The following is a 20,904-nucleotide window of genomic DNA, read 5'->3' on the forward strand; positions in this document are numbered from 1 at the left end:
TGAGTAGAATAAAAAGACCTTACTGGTGAGTAGAATAAAAACACCTTACTGGTGAGTAGAATAAAAACACCTTACTGGTGAGTAGAATAAAAAGACCTTACTGGTGAGTAGAATAAAAACACCTTACTGGTGAGTAGAATAAAAACACCTTATAGGTGAGTAGAATAAAAACACTTTACAGGTGAGTAGAATAAAAACACCTTACTGCTGAGTAGAATATAAGCACCTTGCTGGAGAGTAGAATAAAAACACCTTACTGGAGAGTAGAATAAAAACACTGTACTTAAAAAAAAAAAAAAAAAATGTATCCTTTATTTATCCAGGAATGTCCCATTGAGATACAACCTGACCAACACGGCACACAACAAGTTTCAACATAAAAACATAAAAACAAGGGCATTAAACAAAAAACATACAAATCAAATACAAATACAGAAGGCCATTTGTGCAGTGGCAAGAAGCATAATCAGATCAGCAATAGCATCAGGTAAAACAGTTACATGTTTCATGAAGGGCTAATCGTAGCATACCTTTTAAAAGCATTCACAGTAGGAAGTGCCTCTAGACAAAGTTTCACTTGCAGCGTATTCCATAAAAATGGAGCATAGTGGGAGAATGCAGCTTTACCAAGCTCTGACTGCATCAAAGGAACATTTAAAAGCATCCCATTTGCTGCTCGTCTGGTATTAAAAAAGCAAGTATAAAAGGACAGAAGTCTGGAGATATATAAGGGCAGCTTACCTAGCAATGACTTAAGGATAAAAATCAACATGTGTGATTGTCTTCTTTGGTACAGAGAGGACCATTCTAAGGACTGATATAAAGTGCAGTGGTGGGTGCGAGAGCCTGCACCCGTTACAAAACGTATAGCAGTATGGTACGCAGAATCCAGCTTTTTAAGCGGAGAGGAAGGAGCATGCATATAAATCACATCGACATAGTCTAATACAGACAGAAAGGAACTCTGCACAATTCTCTTCCTGGCTTCAGATGGGAAACATTTCTTTAAACTGAAGAAAAAGCCCAGTTTAGGTCTAAGTTTTCTCAGTAGGTTCCCAATATGAACATCAAAGGCCATCTTTTCATCAATCCATATGCCCAGATATTTGTAGGATGCTACTTTGTCAAGGCATGTCCCTTCCAGTGTCAGAATCGGAGGGACAGCTGTATTAGCTCGAGAGCGAGAGAAGGTCATGTACTTGGTCTTTTTTGCATTAAGGACCAGTCTTGGCCTTAGCAAGGAGTGTTGCAGCGTATTAAAAGCATCCTGTAGATTAAAAGCTCTATGGCCTGAGTTAAAGAGAAAGCCACTGTGTAAACAACTGTATCATCGGCGTATAAATGAAACCGTGCTGGGTTTATCCCATTTCCTAGTTCATTTATAAAGATGGAGAATAAGACGGGGGCCAAAATAGAACCTTGTGGAACACCTTTGTTTACAGTAAGAGCAGCTGAGGTATAATCTTCTACTGAGCAGTGTTAATTTTGTCAACTAAAATGATGACGAAAGATGTTCATCAACGAAGGTTTTTTTCATGACTACAACGAGACGCGACGTCACGTTATTGAAGACCATGTGACGCTAACGTTACTAAATAGTTAATTAAATATCGTTGACTACAACTGAGGACACAAAAATGTAATTTACAAAAACCAGGACGAAATTTCTCTTCATGTATGTTGATATTGTTGACTAAAACAAAACGAGACAAACGTCTTTCTCTGGTCTGCATCCCCTTTAAATTGTGTGTATTGAGCCGTACTGTATTGTACCCATTCTGCAATCTGTTAAATAAAGTTTTCATTCATTCATTCAACCTATTAATACTATATCTATATCTGTACATATATCTTACTTACTCGTTACGCTGCTGGCTAGTACGACTTGAATGAATGAAAACTTTATTTAACAGATTGCAGAATGGGTACAATACAGTACGGCTCAATACACAATTGTTAAGGGGATGCAGACCAGAGAAAGACGTTTGTCTTGTTTACATCAGGGTCCCCCATTTTCAATTCATAGTGACATTTATGACATACACACCTGAACATACTGTACGTGACATTTATGACATAGGGACATACATGACATACAGGTATATATAGTACTGTTACATTTGTGACATACGATATGCAAATATACAGTACTGTTACCCAGAGATCCTAACAGAAAATATATACATATGATGGGGAGGAGACTGTACATTAGGAGGGGGTGGGTGGGTGGGAGAAAATATATACATACGGTGGGGAGGAGACTGTCCATTAGGAGAGGGTGGGTGGGTGTCTTAGTGTCTTTATACCTGTATCACTGTACACATTAATTAATACTATAATACAGCTCTGTACATACATCTGATTAGCACTATTACTCAATAGTAGTACTAATGAATATATGCTATATACCCAGTTTAATCACCTGTACATTGTATATTACTTTTGCACTTTACTGTTACAGTTGCACTCTGGTTGAAGGCCTTCTTTTCGTTGTACTGTACAACTACTAAGTGCTTTTTAATGACAATACATTTGAATCTAATCTAATCTGTTCTAATGAGGTAGTGGCAGCAAAACCCCTGAAGAGAGAGACCGAGAGAGAGAGGGACGGCAGTCTGCCAGCGAGGTGACTTCTGACATGAGAGAGAGACAGAGAGAGAGAGGGACGGCAGTCTGCCAGCGAGGTGACTTCTGACATGAGAGAGAGACAGAGAGAGAGAGGGACGGCAGTCTGCCAGCAAGGTGACTTCTGACATGAGAGAGAGGGAGCGAGACGGAGAGATATTTATGTTTGTCACCTCTTTGTTTCATCCAATCCAGTTACTCCTTTATGTTTTAATAAACATATTTGGACCAATGTGTCCCTAAACTTAAACTAATTGTTGTCGTTGCGTGATTTTTGCCATTTTGTTATTGTGAAATTGGTATTAAATTTCATTCTGAGTGGCATTAAAAAGTATTAAAAAGCCTTAAATCTGACTGGGCTAAACCTGCAGATACCCTGTATTAGCATTAGCTGAAGAGCTATTTGAAAAGCTAGTTTTAGCTTAACGTTACCTTGGCTAAAGTTGGGACTATTCATAATCCAGCTGCAGACCTGCAAGCAAAGTACAGCAAGTTGGCAAAGGAGTATTCCAAGGTAAATCACTTTTTCACCAGTAACGTTACATTGTTTGTATTTCCATCTAGCTTGCGTTAACTAGTGGCTAACCTAGCTCACGCTAACGTGGTCACTGATCGACCTCTCGCACACAATTAATGACATAATGCAGACAGCCATACCGGTGATAATGTTTAGCTTTTAGTGCCAAATGTTAAGAGTCTGAGGCGGAGTCTCAAAAGAGAATGTTGAATATTTATTTTGCATAAAAAATCACAACAGAGCCTCTGCTACTATAGTAGCTAACCAAAACGGAGCCGATTGGATCGACACCGTGGTCTCTGTCATGGCGTCCAGCCAGCCGGTCAGCTTCCTCTGATCCATGCCCACCTCGATGATGAGCATCACAGAGACAGACATACCCGGCACGGATGGGCACGAGTAATGTTTTCCCAGATTGAGTACTTGCATGAGTTATGAATAGGGGGTGAAAGGGGTTAACAGTCTGTAGTGTGGTAGTGAAAGCAAGGCAAGAAGAGATAATGTGTCTTATTAAGTTATTTCTCCATTCACAGATCGACAGCACACCCTTCCTGTGTATCACTTGTGCCGCCGACTCAGATTCCCCTAGGTTAAAAAATAAATACGCAATTTAAATCAGAATATGTTCCATGTTGACTATTTCTGACTTCTGACAAGTTTTTTTCCATTAACTAAAAATAAACAAAAATGTCATCCGTTTTCGTCGACTAAATCTAGACTAAAACAAAAAAGACAAAATTGAGACAAAAACTGACTAAGACTAAAATGCTCAGACATTTAGTTGACTCAAACTGACTAAACGAAAAATAAATGAAGATGACTAAATATGATGAAAACAAAAAAGGAGCACTTGACACATAACTAGACTAAAACTAAAATGAAAATAGCTGCCAAAATTAACACTGCTACTGAGACACACTGAGTTCTTTCAGATAGATTGTTTTTAAACCAGCTCAAAGCCATTTTACCAAGACCTATGCAGCCAAGCCTCTGCAGTAGCAATGCATGATCCACAGAATAAAAAGCTTTAGACAGATCAACAAACAATGCTGCACAGTGTTTTTTCTTGTCTAGTGCTTCAATTATGTAATTTGAGACTAGCATAGTCGCTGAAGTAGTACTATGGCCTGATCTGAAGCCTGACTGAGACTTGTTAAGAATATTATGGCCAGCTAGAAACTTTTTCAGTTGTTCGTTTACAAGTAGGGATGTCCGATATTATCGGCCGATATTGGCATTAAAATGTGATATCGGAAATGATCTGTATTGTTTTTATTTTTTACATTTATTTAACCTTTATTTACCCAGGCAAGCAAGTAAGAACACATTTCTTTTTTTTTATCTACTTTTTCTCCCATTTTAAAATTCTTCTCCCATCCCAATTTCGTATCGTCCAATTCTACCCTCCCCTGTCTCGAACGCTGTTAGGCCATGCCTCCCACAAGCCGGCTGCAATGTGGACGAAGCCTTACATCACGTGTCCCCTCCGGTACTCAAGTTCAAGTTCAAGTTCTTTAATAGTTGTCATACAGAAGTACAGAATACTTTCATACAAAATGCTTCTTACTGTTACGCTCCAGAGACTGTGCTAGACAAGATAGTATCAAATAACATAATAACATAATATAGCATGAATTTAGAAGAAGAAAATGAGGTCACAGTGTTCGGTATAGACATATGTACAATGTTCTGAGTTACCATATAATATACAATACACAATACTATGCAGTGTACTAATGTACAGTACTATCTAGTGCAAAGCAGAAATGGGATGAGGTACAATTTTAGGTACAATTTACAGTAAGGTGTACGAGTTGTAGTGCAATCCTTCATCCATAAATATAAAGTGTGGGGAGTGGGTGCTACAGTGTGTTTGTTTAAAGTGGGTGTGTGCTATAAGTGTGTGGAGTGGGTGCTACAGTGTGTTTGTTTAAAGTGAGTGTGTGCGTGTGGATGTGTGTGCTATGTGCGTTTGGTGGTTGTTGTTGTGTAGTGTTCATTCATTGTTCGTTTAGCAGCCTGATGGCCTGGGGATAGAAGCTTCTTCTGAGTCTTTCTGTGCTCGCCTTGAGACTCCTGTATCGCTTGCCTGACGGCAGCAGTTCAAAGAGGCAGTTGTTCGGGTGACTGGAGTCTTTAATGATTCTCTTAGCCTTGCCCTTGCAACGCTTGTAGTAAATGTTCTGGAGGGTGGGGAGCCCCCCTCCAATTGTGCGTTCGGCTGAACGTGTCACTCTTTGTAGTCTGCTTTGGTCTTGTGCAGTGCTATTCCCAAACCAGGAGGTGATGTTGCCGGTCAAGATGCTCTCTATTGTACATGAGTAGAAGTTCTTAAGGATCTTCTGGCTGACTTGGAACTTCCTTAGGCGCCTGAGGAAGTAGAGGCGTTGTCGTGCCTTCTTCACAACACTGTTAATGTGTGTGGTCCATGTCAAGTCCTCGGATATGTAGGCTCCGAGGTACTTAAAGCTGTTGACTCTCTCAACCGGTGCCCCGTCGATGCTGAGGGGGCTGTAGTCCTTGACCCCCGACCTCCTGAAGTCCACAATCATCTCCTTTGTTTTGCTGACGTTCAGGGAGAGGCTGTTTTCCTGGCACCATCCCGCCAGGACCTTGACCTCTTCCAGGTAGGCCCTCTCGTCGTTGGCAGAGATCAGGCCCACCACCACTGTGTCGTCAGCAAATTTGACGATTGTATTGCTACTCCGCTGAGCCACACAGTCGTGTGTGTACAGGGAGTAGAGGAGGGGACTCAGAACACAGCCCTGGGGGGCCCCTATGTTGAGGGTGATGGATGAGGAGGTGCAGTTGCCTGCTCTCACCACCTGGGGTCTGCCAGTCAGGAAGTCCAAGACCCACTGGCAGAGGTCATAGCCCAAGCCCAGGTCCCTGAGCTTGGCTATGAGTATGGAGGGGACTATGGTATTGAATGCCGAGCTGTAGTCGATGAATAGCATTCTCACATAGTTCCCCTGCCTCTTGTCCAGGTGTGATGCTGCTGTGTGCAGCACATGGGATATGGCGTCCTCCGTGGACCTGTTGGGGCGGTATGCAAATTGCAGGGGGTCCATGTTGATGGGGAGGGAGGAGCAGATGTAGCCCTTTACTAGCTTCTCGAAGCACTTCATGGCTATGGAGGTGAGAGCTACAGGGCGGTAGTCGTTGAGGCAAGCAGGCTTGGATTTTTTGGGTACAGGGATAATAGTGGACTTCTTCAGGCAGGTGGGGATGACAGCCTGTTCTAAGGACAGGTTAAATATGTCAGTGAATACTGGGGCCAGTTGGTCGGCACAGACTTTTAGGACGCGGCCGTCGCTACTCAAGGAAGCAACCGTCGCATCTTTTCACCTGCACAGCGCGATCTCTCAGCGTCGGGGGTCTGTGTGGGAGGGCACGCCGCCCCCGTCGCCTCCTGATTCTGCTGCGCAGGCGCACCAACCGACCTGTAGGAGTCGCTGTCCACAACGTCCAATCCCCACCCATCAGCTTCCCACCCCCTAATACTGCCAATTGTATTAGTATGAACGACCAGCCAAGCTGATAGCAATGCGGAGAGCTGGGCTCGAACCCAGTGTCTCCTGCATTGGTGGTGAGCGCCTTGCCCACTGCACCACCTAGCCGCCCAGTAAGAACAAATTCTGATTTTATTTATTGTCAAAAGTATGCATAATGTTGTGTTAATTCCACAACAAGAGATATGTAATGTTAATTACCTGAAATTATTCCGTTTTTTGGGGGGGGAAACCCTGCATATATCGGTATCGGTTGATATCGGTATCGGAAATTAAGAGTTGAACAATATCGGTGTATCGGTAAAAAAGCCAATATCGAACATCCCTATTTACAAGAGATTCAAAGACTTTGGCCATTACAGACAATCTGGAAATAGGGCGATAATTATTTAGGTCAGAGGGGTCTCCGCCCTTTAACAAGGGGAGAACCATGGCCGACTTCCATGAGCTAGGTAATTCACCAGCACAAAGACTGAGATTCAAAATAGAGGTTATGGGTTCTGCAATAAAACCTGCAGCAGCTTTGAAGAAGAACGACTCTATCTTGTCTGGGTCTGAAGATTTCTTTACATCTAGGCTCATTAAAGCTTTGTGAACCTGAGAGGTCAAGATGGGGGCAAAGGTGAGATCATGAAGGCTGTTTGGAGTGATAGAACCTGAGGAGGATTTAACAAGTTTGTAACTGAGGGGTACAATTCCCTGACTGTATGGTTAGATATGATACTTACTACCACTACCTCTTGTACTTTAGACTCTGGCCACCCAGTACTAGGTATGAATAATTATGATAAACACTCCCACCTGATGAAACGGATCCAACACAAATGTACCAAGTCGAAAGTCTGCGTTTAATAATAATACATAGCAAAAGGTATGTACAACGATCACTTAATTACATTTATGATTTGAAATAGTATGCACTTTTATGGTAAATGAGTATTCGTAGGTAGATCAATATCGAATGTCCAATCTCTGATTGCGCAGGAAGCAAATATACAACCTGGAATATTTAGGGAACAATAGCAATGATACTTGAATGATTATATAGCTGGATACACTAGGGGAAGGTTCCGACTGCTTGTAGGAGGGGGGGGGTAGAGTCTGGCTGTATCCCGTCTGGCCGAGGGTATCCTGGGAGAGCCCACAGTCGTGCGACCCGGTGCCCAGCGATCCTCGATCCACAGATGAAAGCAGTTGGACTCTCTGTGGCCGGCGTCCTCCGGTCCACGATGGAGAGACGTGAGGCGACCTCGTCGTGTAGAGCGTCTTCTCACCTGTCGTCCTCTCCGGGGGGGGTATTTCCAACACACCGCAGTGTTGGCCTTTATCCATAGAATAATCAAAGTACTCAAAGCATAATCCAAGCCGGGGAAGGCTAGCCGTCGTCGGTAGAATAATCCAATATACAGGTCCACTCGCTCTTTGGCCTGGAGCTCCTCGGGTGCAGCTTCACGTGGGGTCAACCACCCTGGATAAGCGTCCAGCTGATGCCCGAAACGATGGGGGTGCTGATTACTATAGAACTCTTACCGCACGAGGCACTACATATGAATAGACTATTATTAGCTTAATAGAATACGTCCAACTCGACGATATAGTGCCAAATATGACTATTCAAATATTAATATACACGATGTCTCAATGCCGATACTGGGCCGAATTGGCCTTACTGCCCACACGTGGTTCGCGGGGAGGCTTTTGCGTCTGTCACTCTGTTGGAGGGTAAGGAACTGGACTAAAAGAAAGCTCTACTTTAATAGCGCAGTATATATACGCACTATGAACAAATAGTACCATTAGTGGTGCGGTAGACATATTCCTACGCGGAACTAGGACTTGTCCATACATGTTGAGCGGTACGATTGAACCTGGTCTGAGGGGTATGGCGACCTGGCACCAAGGTCTCGTCCAATGGTAGAATGGAGACTATTATGGGATGTTCAGTAGACTAGAAGGGATATTCAATGCATATTGTACAAGGAATATACAAGGGATATCAGGGGATATACAAATACAATTAAATATATATATATAAATAAATATATATATTCGGTTTAATCTGATCCTTCAGAACAGCCGCCCCCTAATTGGTCCCAACCCAATTAGTTAAGCAGAGACGGATTAACCGCACTGTCCACCACTCAAGGGTTCGCTGTAAGGGTCAGTCAACTCACAAAGTCATAGGGTCATGGTCATCATCGATTGTGTCTGGGAGTCGGGGCAGTTCTATGAGCCTCGCCACAGGACGGGTGTAAATGCGCCCCTGGACGAGTACTTCAGCTGCTCGGACCTTGCCATCGGCACCGGTGATCACTTTGCTTACGCGGCCAGCCGGCCACATAGCTCTGGGTAGTGACTGGTCAATAATCATGACGACTGTTCCTTCCGTCAAATTGTCTCTCTCTTTTACCCACTTCTGGCGGGTCTGTAGAGACGGTAGGTAGTGCAGTAGGAAACTGCTCCAAAACTTGTCGGCTAATACTTGGCTGTATCTCCACATTCGTCGGCCGTTCGCTTCTTCAGGCCGGTACATTGTCTGGGGTAACGCGGGATCTAGCCGCCCCATCAGGAGGGTGTTGGGGGTGACTGGGTCGACATCTGCTACATCACTGGAGACGTAACCGAGGGGCTTTGAGTTCAATACTCCCTCAATCTCCGTGAGGACTGTCATTAGGACTTCTTCCGCCACAGTCTGGGCCCCAAGTACTGCGTACAGCCTAGGGCTGGGCGATATGACGATATTATATAAATATCGGGTACAGTTCATTAACGATACACTTTTTTAACGTATCGTGGATATCGTGATGTTTTGCCCAAGAGGATTGTGTCGCGTCAATCTGGCAATCTGGTCCACCCCGTTCAAACTTTTGAACAACGCCGCTCCCACACACACACTACTGCATCAAAGTTAGTTAGTACTTATGATTAACAAAGGCATTCGTTTTGTGGCATCAACATTATATAGTTACACGTTATATAGTTACACATCAGCGTATTTACCCAAACATAGCAACGTCCGATGACGACATAGATAGCAAGCGTTACTGTTCATATCTCAGTCCGTGCCGAGTTGTGCGTGCCCATTCTGCGGTCTGTTAATAAAGTTTTCAATCAGACAGATGTATGGAAAGGCTTTTATTATAACATTTGTTGCAGTAAAATCATTATGCCTCGTTGTCATGCTGCGGTGCGCTAGTAATCACTCGTCGGCTGCGGTGAGCTGTTGTTGTTGTCGTTGAGCTGAGCTCTCGTTAAAATCAAGGAGGGCATTCAGGAAGTAAAAAAAGAATGGCGCCGATTGGTGCTAAGAACAGCAGGGCGGGTACAAGCGGTGTGACGTAATTGGCAGACTCGACTGTCAATCAAAATGAATGAACGTTATTAACGATTGCAGAATGGGTACAAATTAAACAATACAGTACATACAGCTCAATACAACAACAGTGGACTGACTGGAGGATGAAGACCAGAAAAAGACTTTCGGCTTTTTTACATAAGGGTCCTCCATTTTCAATTCATCAAAACATTTAGAGACATACAAATATACAGTAGTTTCATAAAAATGCTAAAATCCTATTGATTGATTTAAAACTTTATTAACATATTGCAGAATGGGTACAGTACAGCTCAATACATACAATTGTTAAGGGGATGCAGACCAGCGAAAGACTTTCGTCTTGTTTACATCAGGGTCCCCCATTTTCAATTCATCATATTTCATATCTAAATCATATAATATCTCATTGCTAAATATATGCAATATATAATCTAATAATCCAATAATCTAAATCTAATATATAATATAAAAATGCTAAATGCATGGGTATTTTATTTTGTCTTTAATGTTAGCTTGCAAACTCAAATACTGTCTTGGTAAGCCTCATAATGAATTGTTTGGGGAAAAAAAGAAAAACATCGTGATGCGTATCGTGTATCGCCGAAAGGTCAGAAAATATCGTGATATCATATTTAGGCCATATCGCCCAGCCCTACGTACAGGGCTGTCTTTATAGAACGTACTTCTCGTTCCCAAGTTCCACCGAAGTGGGGTGCGTTTGGGGGGTTGAATTGGAAGTCAATCTGGGCTGGAGCGAGGTGGGTCTTAAGTTCTGGGCCCATAGCTTGGAAGCTCTCCCTCAGCTCTCTTTCTCCGCCTTTGAAGTTTGTCCCGTGATCGGACAATAATGTAGACGGTTTTCCTTTCCGTGATGTGAATCTTCGGAAGGCCATAAGGAATGAGTCTGCGCTCATGGTCGGAAGGAGCTCGATATGTATCGCTCTGGTGGTCATGCATTTGAATACAATACCCCACCGCTTCTCGGTGCCTCTTCCTTTCTTTATGTGCAGCGGGCCAAAACAGTCCATGCCTGTTGAGTGGAATGGCTTGTCGCCGAGTCGGAGGCGACATGGAGGTAGGTCAGCCATCCGTGGTATGCTGGGCTGCGCGCGCCACTTTCGGCAGTCTAGACAGGTTCGCTGGAAGCGTCGCACCGCCTCTCTTCCTTGAAGTATCCAGTAACGACGTCTGATTTCCGCGAAGACTCTCTCTGCTCCTGCGTGGTGTACATCCTCGTCGTATTTCTTTATAATCAGCTCTGTGACCTTGTGTCGGCTGTTCAATACGATCGGGTACTTAATGTCATCCGGTAAATTGGGGGCTCTCCGCAGGCGACCACCCACTCTGATGAGGGTATGTGTGTCACTCTCGGGGGCCAGATGAATCAATCTGCTGTCTGATGGGACGGGCTTTCCTCCCTGTAGACAGTCTAGTTCATCGGGGAACGAGTCTCTCTGGGCTCGTTGCAGTAGAAGCAGTTCTGCTTCCTCGTAGTCAGCTGCTGACATATCAGCGGGGGACTTAATCTCTGAGTGGTGCCGCAGGAATGTCCGTTGCTGCGCACTCTCTATGGTAATGCAATCGTCTATGTTGGGGTCTGCGGGGACAACAGTGCTCAATCCACAGAACATGGGTTTCTTATTCTCAGCCTCCTCGTCACTTGCTTCCCTCGGGGTGGGCGTGGGCCAATCTCCTTCCGGGAGCTTGAGGAATGCTGGTCCGTCACTGTAGATGTTATGACGGGTTAAGTCATCTAGGGACATTCCCCGGGTGATGACGTCAGCTGGGTTGTGTTTTGTATCAACATAGCGCCAGTTTGCTTCTCCGGTTAACTCTCCGGTTAACTCTTGAATCTCAGTGACTTTGACTCCCACGAAGACTTTGTATTTGCATGAATCCGATTTGATCCAGGCGAGTACTCTCGTGGAATCTGACCACAGGATTGTTCTATGCACCGGAATGGTGAGCTCACGTTGGATGAGCGTGGCTAGATGCGCTCCTGCGAGGGCTGCGCAGAGCTCTAGACGTGGGATAGACTGTTGCTTGCGTGGGGCTATTCTCGAGCGGGCGAGGATGAATGCTGTGTAGATCTCTCCCCCCTCTTCTTGGGCCCGCAAGTAGGCTACTGATCCGTAGGCGACCTCGGAGGCGTCACTGAAGACGTGTAGATCCATTTTACATGTCTCTGGCCTCACCGTGGGTGGGAAGTAGCTTCGGCGTATATTAACGCCTGGGAGTGAGTGGAGTTCCATCTCCCACTCTCTCCAGGTGGATGCAAGGTGTGCGGGAATGGGGTCGTCCCAGCCCTGGTCCTTGTCCCACAATGCTCGTACAATCATCTTTGCCCTGGTGGTGTACGGTAGTATACATCCTAACGGGTCATATTGTCGGGCGAGTGTTCTGTACACACTCCGTCTGGTGGTCGGTATTGCCGTCGACCTTCCCTGCTCCGTGGTCAGGGGTTTGTGTCTATAGTGGAGCGAATCTGTTTTGAAGCGCCACACTAGTCCTAGTGTCATCTCTTGGGCTTCTCCTGGGATTGTGGCCATCCAGGTCTCGCTGCTCGCTGCCTTGTCCTCGGAGGAGAGGCTGCGCAGTACGTGCGGATCGCTGCTGGCCCACTGCCTGAGATCAAAGCCGCCTTTGATCAGAGAGGCGCGGAGTCTAAGTAGGAGAGCCTCGGCTTCTTCCTGGGTCGAAACGCTTTGTAGACACTTATCTACGTAGAAGCTGTTCTTCACACTGTGTCGGACCTCTTCGTCCGCTGCTGGGTCCTCTGCGACATGTCTCTGTAGTGCAAATGTAGCACAGCATGGGCTGCATGTAGTTCCGAAAGGGAGGACTTCCCATTGGTAGATGGCTGGGTGCTCATCTCCTGGCCTCTCTCTCCATAGGAACCGCAACAGGGGCTTGTCCTCTCGACCTCTACTAATCTCACCTGCAGGAACATCCCTTTGATATCCCCGCTGATAGCCACCTTGTCCTGGCGGAAGCGGAGTAGTACGCCTAGTAGGGAGGGGCCGAGTGTAGGACCGGGCAATAGCTCTTTATTCAGATTTTGGGATCCGATCTGGTAGCTGCAGTTAAACACGATGCGGTCTTTGCCGTTGTGATGAACCTTGTGGTGGGGCACGTACCACGATTCAGTCGTCTGGTCGGCCTCTTTAATGTCAATCTTTGTGACGTGTCCCGCTGTGATGAGCTTCTCAATCTCAGCGCGGTATACACTTTCTTGGGCGGGGTCCTTGGCTAAGCGCCGCTCTGTGTTTAGTAGGTACCGCTCTGTGGCGTCTTTCTTTGCGTGAAAGGTAGGCATCCCTTCCCGCCGCAGGAGTGGCGTGGCGTATCTCAACACGCCGCTGACTGGGACTCTCTTTGTTCCCGTCTCGAGGAGGTTAATGGCGTAGATGTCGTCTTTAGAGCGAATGTCTTTCTTTTCGTTCTTAAAGGGCATTTGTTCCAAGGTCCATAGCCTCTCTACATGCTGCAGGAGTGCGGTGTCTCCCTCTGTGACTCGGGAGTGGAGACAGCTAGTGGCTGTGGTTCGGTTGAGAGATTTGGCGAGTGGGCCTTGGAGAGTCCATCCTAGGCGGGTCTCGACTGCTGCAGGACAGCCTCTGGGTCCGGTATGAACCCGGTCTATCGGGACAATGAGGTCTGCATGGTCGGAGCCTATCAACAGTGTCGGGGTAGCACCGTCTATGAGTGGGATCGGTAGCTTGCGTAGATGTACATATTTCTCCATCAGCTTGGCTACGGGGTATGTGTACCGCGAGAGTCCTATTTCTTGGCTGGTGAAAGCGTCTGTAATCCTGTACCGTCGCTCGGGCTGGCCGCTTGCTGCGATAGAGAATGAGACATTCTCGCCCTTTATCGTTTTCAAATCTCTTCTTATTGTCCGAATTGTCATTTGGTTTTCGCTCCCCCGCAGCCCTAGCTGGGCCGCAGCGGACGCGAGCAGAAGGGTCTTCTCTGACCCGTCATCAAGGACGGCGTAAGTGTCCATGACTTTATTCTGGTAGCTCAATGTCACACGGACTACCTTTAAGAGCACTCTGGCTCCGCTGCTGCTGGCGGGGTCGATGTACATGACGCTTGCTTTGCTGCTGGATGGTGCGGGTGGAGGCCGCCGTCTGTTACTGTCGTGGAGTATGTCCAGATGGGCTCCATCGCACCGACTGCACCTTTTCTTTAAGCGGCATTCGGCTGCCATGTGTGATCGCGCACAGCGAAAACAGCGTCTGTTGGACTTTATCCATTGACTCGCTTCCTCCGCATTCATCTTGGGGAATGAGTCACATTGTGACAGCCAGTGTTCTTTCTCACAGTAGGGGCACACTATCTTCCACTTCTCCTTTCTTGAGGGGGTACTGTGGCTCCTACTGCTTGGCACTGACTCCAATTGGTGCATGACAGTCACCGATCTTCTTCCATCATTTAGTCTCCTGGTTCCTTCTCTGGAGCCAGGGGTGCTCCGTCCGAATGTATCTAGCCGTAAGCTGCTGACTTCTCTTGCCAGGAAGTCGGCTAGATCGAGGAGGTTCGGTTCGGGGCCATTAGGGTCTCGGTGGTCTCTCTGCCGCCTAAAGCGCTCCTGTCGGGCGGGCGGTAGCTTCTCCAAGATCCTCTCTACATTTGAGTTGGCGTATAGTTCATGCCTACCCCTTTCCCTCTGCGCTCCCAGCATCCCTACCAGGGACTGCACTCTGATGGACAGGTCGTCCAGTGCTCGATTGTCTGTTGCTGGGGGTAGGCGGTCGATGTGCCTGATCTCCTGGATCACGTAATCCCATATACGTCCATATCTCTGGTCCAACGCTACCAGCGCTGCGGTGTATGGGGTCGTGGAAGTGGCGTAGGCGAGCGCTATGTTGTGCGCGCGGGGTACCTTTAAATGCTTCAGTAGTATCGCGTATTTATGGCGTTCATCAATGACATCCACCAACATTGTCTCCAGACACATGCGGAGCTCCGTATACTGGGCCCGGTTCTCCTGGGTGAAGTCTGGTACCATAGGTGTGCCAATGTATGACGCGGATTGTTGATACATCGGCGAGCGTTGGGGGAGAGGCCTCCTAGGCGAGTCTCCTCCTGCTCCTTGGCGTGGGCTGGTACCGGCTGTGTACCATGGCCCGCTGGTCCAGGTGCTGTTCCTCGGTGCGGGTCGTGCGTCGTGCTCACCCGTGAATAGCGTCGGGGGTCTGTAGCGCAGCTCCGCGGGGGTATAGCCTGGGCTGTACTGGACCTCCTGGTCCGGTAGAGTACTGTGCTGTCGTCGGGCGTGGTTCTCCTCCTCTTCCTCTTCGTCTTCCGTTATGTCATCCAGGGCTTGTAGTCTCTGATTTAGCCTCTCCGCAGTGTATGCTGCTCCTTCCCGGTGGCTGGGTCTCGCTTGGACCGGTTGGGGAAGGGGGTCTGCGGGGGGTATAGACCTCGTCTGTTGGTCAAGTTCAGGGTCGCTTACTCGGCTAGGGGATGCCGCCCTGGAGTGATGTCTAGACGAGTTCCTGGAGCCTCTGGTGGAGGGAGGGGGTGTTGTCCTTCTGATCAGCTGTTCTATTAGTTGCGCTTGTGCTCTGTCGCGCTCGGCTTCGCGCTTGGTGAGATCCGATTCTCTCTGGGCACCGGTGGCGGCGCGCTGGGCGTCGGCCCGGTCTCTTGCCATATTCTCTTCCATCTGAATGCGTCTTATTTCCAGGCGTATGTGCTCTTCTTCGCTCCGTTGCTGTATCTGCAATCGATCGCGTTCACCCTGGAGTCTATCGCGTTCAGTAGAGGCTTTCAGGCTGACGAGGAATGCCTGCTGTAGTGTCCTCTCTGCCTCGCTGGGAGAAGACGGTTGTATAGGGGAGCCGTCCCTTGGGGTACTCCGTGCGGAGTCTTGGAGCTCTATCTCCACGGTGCTCTCCTCATCTTCTTCCGTGCCGAGTTCTCTCTCGGTAGTGTTGTATTCCTCCCGGGACTCGTCGGGGACTACTTCTTCGGTATTGGCGGGGTGTAAAGTCATGTCTGGTCCCCCCTGGTCCCCACCGTGAGCTGGGTCAGTTACGTTAGAACCCATAGGGGCCTCTATGGTCGGGGTAGCCTGGTCGTTAGGGTTAGACATAATTTTACTTTCTAGTTTTACCGCGTTTACTGTTGGTAGAAGACTAGGTTGTTGACTGACAGCGTAAGCCTCTAGGTACTGAGGGAGCTGTCGTTTGCGCCGCGGGCGTTGTTGGTTAGGAGGATCGTTTCGTGGAGTGTTCATCATAGGCCATTTTAATATTAATAACACTATATTAATATTACACTGATTACCCTCCGGCTCGAAGGACCAATTGTAACTGAGGGGTACAATTCCCTGACTGTATGGTTAGATATGATACTTACTACCACTACCTCTTGTACTTTAGACTCTGGCCACCCAGTACTAGGTATGAATAATTATGATAAACACTCCCACCTGATGAAACGGATCCAACACAAATGTACCAAGTCGAAAGTCTGCGTTTAATAATAATACATAGCAAAAGGTATGTACAACGATCACTTAATTACATTTATGATTTGAAATAGTATGCACTTTTATGGCAAATGAGTATTCGTAGGTAGATCAATATCGAATGTCCAATCTCTGATTGCGCAGGAAGCAAATATACAACCTGGAATATTTAGGGAACAATAGCAATGATACTTGAATGATTATATAGCTGGATACACTAGGGGAAGGTTCCGACTGCTTGTAGGACAGCTGGAGGGGGGGGGTAGAGTCTGGCTGTATCCCGTCTGGCCGAGGGTATCCTGGGAGAGCCCACAGTCGTGCGACCCGGTGCCCAGCGATCCTCGATCCACAGATGAAAGCAGTTGGACTCTCTGTGGCCGGCGTCCTCCGGTCCACGATGGAGAGACGTGAGGCGACCTCGTCGTGTAGAGCGTCTTCTCACCTGTCGTCCTCTCCGGGGGGGGTATTTCCAACACACCGCAGTGTTGGCCTTTATCCATAGAATAATCAAAGTACTCAAAGCATAATCCAAGCCGGGGAAGGCTAGCCGTCGTCGGTAGAATAATCCAATATACAGGTCCACTCGCTCTTTGGCCTGGAGCTCCTCGGGTGCAGCTTCACGTGGGGTCAACCACCCTGGATAAGCGTCCAGCTGATGCCCGAAACGATGGGGGTGCTGATTACTATAGAACTCTTACCGCACGAGGCACTACATATGAATAGACTATTATTAGCTTAATAGAATACGTCCAACTCGACGATATAGTGCCAAATATGACTATTCAAATATTAATATACACGATGTCTCAATGCCGATACTGGGCCGAATTGGCCTTACTGCCCACACGTGGTTCGCGGGGAGGCTTTTGCGTCTGTCACTCTGTTGGAGGGTAAGGAACTGGACTAAAAGAAAGCTCTACTTTAATAGCGCAGTATATATACGCACTATGAACAAATAGTACCATTAGTGGTGCGGTAGACATATTCCTACGTGGAACTAGGATTTGTCCATACATGTTGAGCGGTACGATTGAACCTGGTCTGAGGGGTATGGCGACCTGGCACCAAGGTCTCGTCCAATGGTAGAATGGAGACTATTATGGGATGTTCAGTAGACTAGAAGGGATATTCAATGCATATTGTACAAGGAATATACAAGGGATATCAGGGGATATACAAATACAATTAAATATATATATATAAATAAATATATATATTCGGTTTAATCTGATCCTTCAGAACAAAGTTTCTAAAACTTTGCAGGGTTATTCAAATTGTCATGTATTGCATTAAGATAGTAGGCACATTTAGATTTTTTTATCAGCTTAATCAGCAGAGCTTTTAATCAGTGTCTCTCTGTCGAATGAGAGAGGATATAGAATCATTAAACCAGGGGTTGTCTTTACCGCTTATCCTAGATGTCCTAAAAGGAGCATGCTCGTCACATATAGCCAAGAAGATGGATTTTAAATAATTCCACGCTAACTCAACATCGGTCATAAGTGAAACAATGTGTAAATCACTATTAAAAACATCATGTAGAAATGCTTGCTCATCGAAATGTTTAAATCGTCTCTTGTGAATGAAATGTGGCTTTCCTTTAGGGACCTTACAGGTTCTCACACAAGCAATTGCGCAGTGGTCGCTTATATCATTACAAAACGTGCCTACTGCAGAGAAACTGTGAGGTGCGTTTGTAAGAATAACATCAATCAAAGTGGACTTCTCTAAACCTTTTTGGTTTAACCGAGTTGGCGAGTTAACTAGTTGCACCAAACAGAGAGTCACAAGTGTCCTTGAAAGAGTTTTGTAAATCCGTTAGCCAGTCCCAGTTTAGGTCTCAGAGTAAAACCATCTCGGATTTAGTCCAGTTATGGAGAAGATTGGAGAGTATATTCGTGGCTTCGCTTGAGGCAGCGGGCGGGCGGTAGCATCCGACCACTATAATGTCTGAACCACTTGGGAGCGATAGTTTAATTACAGAGAGTTCAAAGCATTTTGGTTTTGTTAGGGATTCGATACAGGTGCAGTCTAAATGTTTTATTTTTATTTATTTTTTATTTTTTATATACAATATTTGTATTGGGTTTTACAGTACACATTTCAGGTTTTCATTGTCGTCAGTTATTCTTAGTTCCTTTTCTCCACAAGTGTATACAAGTATACCCACATACCCCCTCCCCTTTTCTCTCTCTTAGCATCTTTGAGTCTGTTTTTACTGTTGTCATATAGAAATAATACGTACATTCATTGGTACCTCCAGTAAAATAGCTCGTACATAAATCAAAATAACTGAAAAGAAGAAAATTTAAATAAAAGATTTAAAAAATAAATAAAAATAAATTACATCTTTACAACACCTTCAATGGCGTGCCTCCGCTCTTCCCCGGGTCTGAGTCACGACTGACCACGGGAGAGAACGGGGGGACTCATCCTATAGCAGCCCTCCTATATCTTCCCTTCTCAGATCATTAAATGGTTTCCATATACCGGTATCCTCGTAAATCTCTATTTTGTTCCTGAGGATATATGTTATTCTCGAAATGGTTTTTAACATAAATCGCAACCCGCCCCCTTTTCCCACGCGGTCTGTTCCAAAGACATTGTAATCTTTTATATTTATCATATCATTTGTAATCGACTTTTTGAGCCACGTCTCAGAAAGGACAATGATATCAGAGTCAGTCGAATCGGCCCATATTTTGATGGAGTCCATCTTATTAATCATGCTGGGAACATTTAGGGGGAAAAGACGTAATCCGTCTTTCATTCTAAACTCCTCTGGCGTTTGCAGCTGAGACAGTTCTGGGCCTGGATTCGGTTTCACGTTGCCCGACATCAGGAGTAGGAGAAGTGAGCGCTGCATAGGGGGAAAGTCTCCCATTTCCCTGGGCCCATAGACAGTGTAGTCCTCGCGGCAGAACCCCGGGTAGGTGAGACGTCCATGAGAGAAGGTCCTCCGCGAGCAGCGGGTTGTCATGGCAGGATCTCTTACTGAATCCGGGGAAGCCATGGTGCCTGGGGTAGGCCACACATCAAGCGCAGGTGTGTCTTGTGGGTTTTCAGCGTCGGGAGGGACACCAGTCCTGGGGATCCCCAGCACCAGGTAGCCGACCAGGTAGAATAGCAGGGGAGGTAGCCACATCATGGGATTTCGTAATACAATGTTTAAAAAAAAAATTAAGAACCCCAAGATCAGAAGAAAAAAGTTAGTAGTTATTAAAATGGGTGTTGAAAGTTGTAAAAAATCCAATAGGATTGTAAAAATCTAATAAAAACGACTAATTGCTACCAAACACTGAGCTGTGTCTGCTGTGTCATGCTGTCATTGTTGAGTAGAATAAAAACACCTTACTGGTGAGTAGAATATAAACATCTTACTGGTGAGTAGAATATAAACATCTTACTGGTGAATAGAATAAAAACACCTTACTGGTGAGTAGAATAAAAACACCTTACTGGTGAGTAGAATAAAAACACCTTACTGGTGAGTAGAATAAAAACATCTTACTGGTGAGTAGAATAAAAACATCTTACTGGAGAGTAGAATAAAAACACCTTACTGTTGAGTAGAATATAAACACCTTACTGTTGAGTAGAATAAAAACACCTTACTGGTGAGTAGAATAAAAACATCTTACTGGAGAGTAGAATATAAACACCTTACTGCAGAGTAGAATACAAACACCTTACTGGTATGAAAACACCTTACTGGTGAGTGGAATAAAAACACCTTACTGGTATGAAAACACCTAGTAGTATATTACTAGTATTAGTAGAATTCTCCCACATTAGCCTCCCCTTGCATTTGTGTTCACAATCACCATTCCGGCTTTTTGTCCACCCTCTATATCAGGGGTGGCCAACCCGCGGCTCGCGAGCCGCTTGCGGCTCTTTGCCCCTCAATTATTTTTTTATGTCACTCATTCCACAAGGACGTAGAATAAACATTTACAATATTTTTTTAAATGGTCCATTTGCATGTTCTTGGTATCTGAATCTAGGGACATATGGATCAGTGTCAGAAATAGTGTGTTACTAGGCTTGAGTAAATTGTAATGAACCAAAGGAGAATATCAATTCTATTTAAAAAAATATATATATATATCTTTGACTGTGAATAACACCATGCTAAAATTGACCAGACCTGAAAAATCTAAGCAAATGAATAAAGGGAAGATGATTAAACAGAAGGTTTTGTAGATACAGTACTGAATTCTGCCATCTTTTTTATAATGTAAATTTCTCCACAATTTTTTATCATATTGCAAGACGTTCACAGAAAGAAACTAACTGCGTTCTGTTTTATGGCAATAACGTTCAGGTTTGTGGGAGATAATCCCAAAAAATAAGAGAAATAAAAAAGTTAATCCAGAAGTCAGATGATTGACAGGGGCTGGTGTGAGCTGGGTAGGGTAGTTTTTCGAAA

The 20,904-nt window shown here is 45.6% G+C and overlaps 1 protein-coding gene across 1 annotated transcript in view; it reads left to right on the forward strand.

Moving 5' to 3' along the window:
* LOC311231325 (STE20-like serine/threonine-protein kinase) overlaps window positions 1-20,904 on the forward strand; it is an 86,757-nt gene that overhangs the window by 24,146 nt on the left and 41,707 nt on the right. The gene's annotated exons all lie outside the window — the stretch shown is intronic.

This window comes from Notolepis coatsorum, assembly GCF_963971535.1.
Source record: "Notolepis coatsorum genome assembly, chromosome: 7".
Taxonomy (NCBI): Eukaryota; Metazoa; Chordata; class Actinopteri; order Aulopiformes; family Paralepididae; genus Notolepis; species Notolepis coatsorum.